The sequence below is a fragment of the Arachis stenosperma genome, chromosome 1, assembly GCF_014773155.1.
Source record: "Arachis stenosperma cultivar V10309 chromosome 1, arast.V10309.gnm1.PFL2, whole genome shotgun sequence".
NCBI lineage: Eukaryota > Viridiplantae > Streptophyta > Magnoliopsida > Fabales > Fabaceae > Arachis > Arachis stenosperma.
In genome coordinates, this window is record NC_080377.1 from 90468126 (window position 1) to 90477399 (window position 9274).

Below are 9274 nucleotides of genomic sequence, written 5' to 3' on the forward strand. Positions count from 1 at the left end.
GCATACAGAACAGCATTCAAGACTCCTATAGGAACCTCTCCATACCAATTGGTGTATGGGAAGGCCTGTCATTTGCCTGTGGAACTGGAACACAAAGCCTACTGGGCAACCAGATTCCTAAACATGGATGCACAGTTAGCTGGTGAAAAAAGACTGCTCCAGCTAAATGAGCTAGAGGAGTTCAGACTCAATGCCTTTGAAAATGCAAAAATTTATAAGGAAAAGGCAAAGAAGTGGCATGACAAGAGATTGTCAACCAGAGTCTTTGAGCCAGGACAAAAAGTTCTGCTCTTCAACTCCAGGCTCAAACTGTTTCCAGGAAAACTCAAGTCCCGGTGGAGAGGTCCGTATGTGATTACAGGAGTATCACCATATGGATATGTTGAGCTTCAGGATATTGATTCTGACAAGAAGTTCATTGTTAATGGACAGAGAATCAAGCACTATCTTGAAGGAAATTTTGAGCAGGAATGCTCAAAACTGAGACTTGAGTGATTCTCAGTGAAAGTCCAGCTAAAGACAGTAAAGAAGCGCTTGCTGAGAGGCAACCCAGTCATTAGGAAAGTTGTATGAATTTTTCTTACAGAGGCAAGTATCAAAAATGAAGGAATTCACAGAGTTACAGAAGGATTCAGCTCAAAAAGCAGAGAAAATGAGCTTACTGGCGAAAAAACGCCAGTAAGGGGCATTTTGGGCGTTAAACGCCAGAATGGGCACCATTCTGGGTGTTTAACGCCAGTAATGGTACCATTCTGGGCGTTAAACGCCAGAATGGGCACCATTCTGGGCGTTTAACGCCAGGTGTGCAGCATCCTGGGCGTTTTGGAAAAATGCCCAGGGATAAAGGATTTCTGGCGTTTAACGCCAGCCAGGGCACCTGGCTGGGCATTAAACGCCCAAAAAGGGTAGCAAATGGGCGTTAAACGCCAGAATGGGTGCCATTCTGGGCGTTTAACGCCAGAAAGGTGGGGGGGACCACATTTTTGTTTTCAACTCAATTTTTTTCAAACTTTCCTCTTTTTAACCATACTCTTCTACATAAATACACTTCAATCCTTCATCATTCACTTTCAAATCTTCACAAATCAAAACCATTCTTCAAATCTATTTCAAATTAATCCCAAATCTTCTTCAAAAACTCACCCTTTTCTCAATTTCTTTCCATATCTTTTCAAATCCCTCTCTTGTTTTTCGAAAACTCCCCTCCCCACCTTATAAATACACGTTTGGCTCCCTCATTCCACCACACCATTCGAATTTTCTCTTCCTCCCCCTCTCTTCTCTCTTTTATTTTGCTTGAGGACAAGCAAACCTCTAAGTTTGGTGTACTTTTCCGTGATCACTAAGCCAAGATTCATCAATATCATGGCTCCTAAGGGAAAACAAACCAATTTAAGAGGCAAGAAAGAGAATAATCCAAAGAATCTTTGGAATGAAGAGAAGTTCTTAACCAAAGAACATGAAGACCATTATCATAAAATAATGGGTCTGAGGTCAGTGATCCCGGAAGTTAAATTTGATCTGAAAGAAGATGAATATCCGGGGATCCAAGAGCAAATTCGAAACAGAGGATGGGAAGTTCTAACCAATCCTGAAACAAAGGTTGGAAGGAACATGGTTCAGGAATTCTACTCAAATCTGTGGCTAACAGATAAGCAGAGAATGACTGGAACCGCTTACCATACCTACAGAACCATGGTCAGAGGGAAAGTTATATACTTTCATCTGGACAAAATAAGAGAAATCTTCAAGTTGCCTCAACTGTAAGATGATCCTGATTCCTTTAAAAGGAGGATGGTGAGAGTAGATAAGGGGTTGGATCAAGTTCTAGAGGACATATGCCTCCCTGGAACTAAGTGGATAACCAATTCTAAGGGTGTCCCAAACCAACTCAAGAGGGGAGACCTCAAACCAATTGCAAGAGGTTGGCTAGACTTTATTGGGCGTTCCATATTGCCCACTAGCAACCGTTCTGAGGTCACCATCAAGAGAGCAGTGATGATTCATTGCATCATGCTTGGAAAAGAAGTGGAGGTGCATCATGTGATTGCTTGTGAGATCTACACAATTGCAAATAAGAATTCCACTGAAGCCAAATTGGCTTATCCAAGCTTGATTTCCTTGCTCTGTAAAGAGGCTGGGGTGAAGATGGGAGTGGATGAGTTCATACCCATTGAACACCCAATCACTAAGAAGTCAATGGAAGGACAAGTGCAAGACAACTCCATCAAGAGGAGGGCGCAGGAATTCCTCCCTGAATTCCCAAGAATTGACTAATGGTCCAACCTAGAAGCATCTATTAACAAGTTGCAAGAGACTATGGAGCAACTGAAGGAAGAACAGCAGAATCAGAACTGCATGCTCTGCAAATTGCTGAAGGAACAAGAGAAGCAGGGGCGTGAAATTCAAGAGATGAAACGCCAAAAGCTCTCCTCTCAAGCTGAGGGAGCATCCACTTCTCAAAATCAAGGTTGTTGAGTCCTAACTCTGTGAAAACCTCTATCATTAGGAGCCTAATTTTTTCGTTTTTCTTGTTTTGTTTTCTATTTTTAATTTTATCTTATATCTATATTTGAGTCTTGTTTTTAGTTCATAATTAATAAAATTTAAGTTTATGCCTTAAAGCTATGAATGTCCTATGAATCCATCACCTCTCTTAAAAGAAAAATGCTTTAATCACAAAAGAACAAGAAGTACAGGGTTTCGAAATTTATCTCTGAAACTAGTTGAATTAGTTTGATGTGGTGACAATACTTTTTGTTTTCTGAATGAATGCTTGAACAGTGCATATGTCTTTTGAATTTGTTGTTTTAAGAATGTTAAAATTGTTGGCTCTTGAAAGAATGAGGAGAAAGAGAACTGTTATTGAGGATCTGAAAAATCATCAAATTGATTCTTGAAGCAAGAAAAGCAAAAAAAAAAAAAAATTTGGAAAAAAAAAAGAGAAAAAAAAAGAAAAAAAAAGAAAAAAAAAAGAGAGAAGGAAATAAAGTTGTGATCCAAGGCAACAAGAGTGTGCTTAAGAACCCTGGACACCTCTAATTGGGGACTTTAGCAAAGCTGAGTCACAATCTAAAAAGGTTCACCCAATTATGTGTCTGTGGCATGTATGTATCCGGTGGTAATACTGGAAGACAGAGTGCTTTGGGCCACAGCCAAGACTCATACACTAGCTATGTTCAAGAATCACTACACTTAACTAGGAGAATCAATAACACTATCTGAGTTCTGAGTTCTTATAGATGCCAATCATTCTGAACTTCAAAGGATAGAGTGAGATGCCAAAACTGTTCGGAGGCAAAAAGCTACTAGTCCCGCTCATCTAATTGGAGCTATGTTTCTTTGATATTTTGGAGTCTATAGTATATTCTCTTCTTTTTATCCTATTTTGATTTTCAGTTGCTTGGGGACAAGCAACAATTTAAGTTTGGTGTTGTGATGAGCGGATAATTTGTACGCTTTTTGGCATTGTTTTTAGTATGTTTTTGGTATCTTTTAGTTAGTTTTTAGTATATTTTTTATTAGTTTTTAATTAAAATTCACTTTTCTGGACTTTACTATGAGTTTGTGTGTTTTTCTGTGATTTCAGGTATTTTCTGACTGAAATTGAGGGTCCTGAGCAAAAATCTGATCCAGAGACTGAAAAGGACTGCAGATGCTGTTGGATTCTGACCTCCCTGCACTCGAAGTGGATTTTCTGGAGCTACAGAAGCCCAATTGGCTCGCTCTCAACGGCATTGGAAAGTAGACATCCTGGGCTTTCCAGCAATATATAATAATCCATACTTTGCCCAAGATTTGATGGCCCAAACCGGCGCTCAAAGTCACCTACAGAAATTCCAGCGTTAAACGCCGGAACTGGCATAAAATTTGGAGTTAAACGCCCAAACTGGCATGAAAGCTGGCGTTTAACTCCAGAAAAGATCTCTACACGAAATTCCTTCATTGCTCAGCCCAAGCACACACCAAGTGGGCCCGGAAGTGGATTTTTCTGTCATTTACTCATTTCTGTAGACCTTAGGACACTAGTTTACTACTTATAGGATCTTTTGACATTGTATCCGTACCTTATGACCCCATAACATTTTGTACACGTTTCTTTCCACAGTATGAGCCTCTAAACCCCATGGTTGGGGGTGAGGAGCTCTGCTGTGTCTTGATGAATTAATGCAATTACTATTGTTTCTTATTCAATCATGCTTGCTTCGATTCTAAGATAACACTTGTTCTTAATCCGGATGAATGTGATGATCCGTGACAATCATCATCATTCTCAACTATGAACATGTGCCTGACAACCACCTCTGTTCTATCTTAGATTGAGTAGTTATCTCTTGGGTTCTTTAATCGGAATCTTCGTGGTATAGGCAGGACCTGATGGCAGCATTCAAGAGAATCCGGAAGGTCTAAACCTTGTCTGTGGTATTCTGAGTAGGATTCAATGATTGAATGACTGTGACGTGCTTCAAACCTGTAACCTACTGGGCGTTAGTGACAGACGCAAAAGAGGGATTCTATTCCGGTAGGGGAGGGAACCAAACCGGTGATTGGCAGTACTGTAACAGAGTGCGTGCATTAGCTTTCACTGCGAGGATGGGAGGTAGCCATTGACAACGGTGAAACCCTACATGAGCTTGCCATGGAAGGAGACTTGCGTGTTTGATGAAGAAGACAGTAGGAAAGCAGAGATTCAGAAGATGGAGCATCTCCAAAACCCCAACCTATTCTCCATTACTGCAAAACAAGTAACCATTTCATGTTCTTTTACTTTTTACAATCAATCCTGATAATTTCTGATCTCCTGACTAAGATTTACAAGATAACCATAGCTTGCTTCAAGCCGACAATCTCCGTGGGATCGACCCTTGCTCACACAAGGTATTACTTGGACGACCCAGTGCACTTGCTGGTTAGTTGTGCGGGATTGCAAAAGTGTTATTGCAATTTCGTGCACCACACCACTCACACTAACAGCTACTCTAACGAGAATAATCTCTCCATTTTATTTCTTGCTGTGGGTTCTGTGAGTTGTATGACAGGGAGAAGAAGCGGAGCTTCAACTTCCTTTGATTCTAAACCTGAGAGGACCTTCCTTAGATTAAGGAGGGAAGCAAGAGGGAAAAGAGTTGTTGGTGCTGAGGAGGAGGAAGAGTACTTTGAAACAAACATGGAGGAGAACCTGGAGAACAACCATGAAGGAGAAGCTCACAACCATGCCAGAGAAGGCCCTGTGAACCCGGCAAGAGAGAAGAGTTCTAGGGTCATACATCAATCCAAACCCAGGAAATTGTGGAAGTAGTATCCAAAAGCCAACCATACATACCAATAACTTTGAATTAAAGCCCCAGCTCATCACCCTTGTTCAGAACAACTGTTCGTTCAGAGGAAGCGCCCAAGAAGAACCCAATCAACATCTAACCACCTTCCTAAGAATATGTGACACTGTGAAGTCTAATGGTGTTCATCCGGATGTCTATAGACTGCTTTTGTTCCCTTTCTCACTCAGGGACAAAGCATCTAAATGGCTAGAATCCTTCCCGAAGGAGAGTCTAACAAATTGGGAAGATGTGGTGAACAAATTTTTGGCAAGATTCTATCCTCCTCAAAGAATTAACAGGTTGAGAGCTGAGGTACAAACCTTCAGGCAACAAGATGGTGAATCTCTCTATGAAGCATGGGAGAGATTTAAGGACTTAACAAGAAGGTGCCCACCAGACATGTTCAACGAATGGGTTCAACTACACATTTTCTACGAAGGTCTTTCTTACGAATCAAAGAAGGCCGTAGACCATTCATTAGGGGGTTCTCTAAACAAGAAGAAAACCATTGATGAAGCCATAGATGTCATTGAGACTGTAGCTGAGAATGACTACTTCTATGCTTCTGAAAGGAGTAACACTCGAGGAGGGATGGAGCTGAACCACATGGATGCACTGCTGGCTTAAAATAAGATGATCACCAAGCAGTTAGCCGATCTTACCAAGAAGGCGAAAGAGAACCAAGTTGCAGCAATCACCACTTCATCACCAGCTCTAGAAGGTGTGAATATAGGAGAAGAAAGTGACTGAGAACAAGCCAACTATGTTGGGAACTCACCTAGGTAGACCCATGATCCATACTCCAAAACTTATAATTCTGGTTGGAGAAACCACCCTAATTTTGGATGGGGAAACCAACAAGACCAAGGCCAAGACCAGAGACGCCACAACCACAATCCCAACAACAATGCAACTCACCAACATCCCTCACAAAGATCATATCAAAACCCACCTAATCACCCTTCTCAACATCCATATCAAAACCAACATGACCACTCTCAACCTCCTAACCTCAACCCCCCATCACCAACCGAAGATAGACTCTCCAGAATTGAGACCTTACTTGAAGGTATATGTAAGGAAGTCCAAGAAAACAGAGTGTTCAAGGATGAAGTGCGAGCCAATATAAAAAACCAGGGAGACACCATCAAGAGGCTGAAGTCCCAAGTGGGATATCTATCTCAACAGTTTCCCAAACCTACTGATAGTTTCCCAAGTGACACAGAGAAGAACCCAAGAGGAGAAACAAAGAAAGTAAGATGGGAAGAATGCAAGATGATCACTATAAGTGATGAGAGGAGTGTGAAAGAAGTAAACACACAAACAGAACACTTCCAAGACAATCCAAAGGAAAAGCATGAAGAGAAAAATCAAGCATCCCATCCCACACACAGGGAAGAGCTAAAGAAAGAGGAGACTCTGAACCCGTATGCACTTTTTCCCTAAAAGCTCAAGGGTGGTGTAGCAAGGAGAGTATATTCAAGGTTTCTTGACATGTTTGCCATTCATTAAGGCTCTTCAGCAGATGCCCTCAAACATCAAGTACATAAAGGAGCTGCTGATCAAAAAAAGTTCACTGAAGGGTAGGCAAACAATAGTGATGAATAGGGAGTGCAGTGCTGTCATTCAAACAGAGCCACCTACAAAAAAGAAGGACCCAGGGAGTTTTCACATCCCCTGTGCTATAGGAGAAGCAATGATTGATAGGGGACTCTGTGACCCGGGAGCAAGCATCAACTTAATGCCTTTATCCCTCATGAAAAAGCTTCAAATCAATGAGCTAACACCCATGGACGTAATCATCAAATTGGCTGACAAAAATAAAAATCAGGCAATAGGAATGGTTGAAAACATGTTAGTGAAGGTTGGGAACTACTTCCTTCCCACAGACTTTGTTATCTTGGAGATGGAAGAGAATCACATCCATTCCATCATCCTTGGGAGACCATTCTTAGCCACAGCTAGGGTGCTTATAGATGTGAAGCGAGGAGAACTAATGTTGAGGATACATGATGAACAACTCACCTTCAATGTCTTCAAACCCTCACAAGAAGCATATCATGATAGCAAAGAGTCAAGGGAAGAGCGCAATAAGGAACTGATGGAAGAGACAAGCACGGGAGCACAAGCACCACACATGAGAATCCATCTGAGTGACAAGCAATGTGGTCAGAAGGAACAACAGCTGATGCAAATGCATATTTGCATTATTAGTTAGTTAGCTTAGTTAGTTTTAGCTTAATTTCACTCATTTTCTCTAAATAAACAAGTCCTTTTATGAGTTTTGTTTCCATGCATGATGATATTAAGGAACATGTTAATTCTAGCCAAATTCATGCAAATGATTTAAGGAATGCATATATGAATGAGTATGAATGAATCTCATGAAATTTATTGCTTGAATTGGTAAGACTTTGAAGCTATTTCCCTTGTTGATGATAGGTGATGAAACAAGGAGGCATGGAAGCAAGAATGATGCAAGCTGGGCAAAGTTGGCGTTGCCAACTTGGAATCCACGTTGCCAACTCCACAACACAAGGCAAGCTTGGTCTTGGAGGCAACCAAGGCAAGGAGTTGGCGTTGCCAACTTGGGATTGGCGTTGCCAACGCCACACACAACCACACCAAGCAAGCTTGGCAACCCTGGAAGCAAAGTTGGCGTTGCCAACTCTAGAATCAAGTTGCCAACGCCACACACAAGACTAAGCAACATCCAAGTTGCCAACGCCCATCACATGCAACATCCAAGTTGCCAACGCCAAGACTAGGCAACATTCAAGTTGCCAACGCCAGCTTCTATGGGCGTGTTCACTGGCAACGTGGGAAGCAATGCCTGGAGCTAGGAAAGGAGGCTCGAGCACGTTGCCAACTCAAGATGGGCGTTGCCAACGCCACACAACCAAGCAAACTTGGCCCTGGAAGCAAGGTTGGCGTTGCCAACTCTAGAACCAAGTTGCCAACGCCACACACACAAGACACAAGCAAGGAACTTGGCCCTGGAGGAAGACAAGAAGCAAAGTTGGCGTTGCCAACTTGAGAGTGGCGTTGCCAACGCCACACACACAAGCAATTTTGGCACTAATATGGAAGCTCGAGCACGTTGTTTGAGCTAGGAAGCATTGGCGTTTTTGAGGACAACGCAGGCTAACAACGCCACACTATCAAGCTTGGCCCTGGAAGAAGCAAAGTTGGCGTTGCCAACTTGAATCTGGCGTTGCCAACGCCACACACAAGCAAGGCAAGCTTGGCCCTGGAAGAAGCAAAGTTGGCGTTGCCAACTTGAATCTGGCGTTGCCAACGCCACACACAAGCAAGGCAAGCTTGGCCCTGGAAGAAGCAAAGTTGGCGTTGCCAACTTGAATCTGGCGTTGCCAACGCCACACACAAGCAAATTTTGGCACCAAGTCTTGGCGCACCAACCAGGCTGCCAAACGCCCAATGGCGCACCAACCAGGCTGCCAAACGCCCATTGGCGCACCAACCAGGCTGCCAAACGCCCATTGGCGCACCAACCAAGGTGCCAAACGCCCAATGGCGCACAAACCGCGTTCCAAACGCCCAAATGCCGCACCACTCACGTTGCCAACGCTAGATGGGCGTTGCCAACGCCAACTTACCAAAACAAGGCAGCCTGAACATGTCCACTTCAATGGAAGATATCTTGAGCTACAGAGATCCAAATTGAGTACTTCCAGTTGCGTTGGAAAGCTAACATTCAGAGCTTTCCAACCATATATAATAGTCCATGGTGGAGCACAAGATTGGAGCCAAACCAGAGTCATCTTTAGGCCCTAAAAACAAGAACAAGAAATGAAACTCAAGGGAGCTAGAGATGATCCTTGGATGTGGGATCGAGCACGTTGCCAATGTGCACAAAGGGGGCGTGTTTTGCAACAACGCCAGCCTCAAGTCCTTGCCTTGGGAGAGTCATGCTCGAGCACGTTGCTAACTTGGGG

General features: G+C 42.9%; 1 non-coding gene across 1 annotated transcript; it reads right to left on the reverse strand.

Annotated features, from left to right (window-relative positions):
• Positions 1-5615: 5615 nt before the first annotated feature.
• LOC130950226 (small nucleolar RNA R71) lies at positions 5616-5719 on the reverse strand. Its single transcript, XR_009073543.1, has one exon. It is a non-coding gene; the product is annotated as a small nucleolar RNA R71 (small nucleolar RNA).
• Between the last annotated feature and the right edge of the window lie 3555 nt (positions 5720-9274).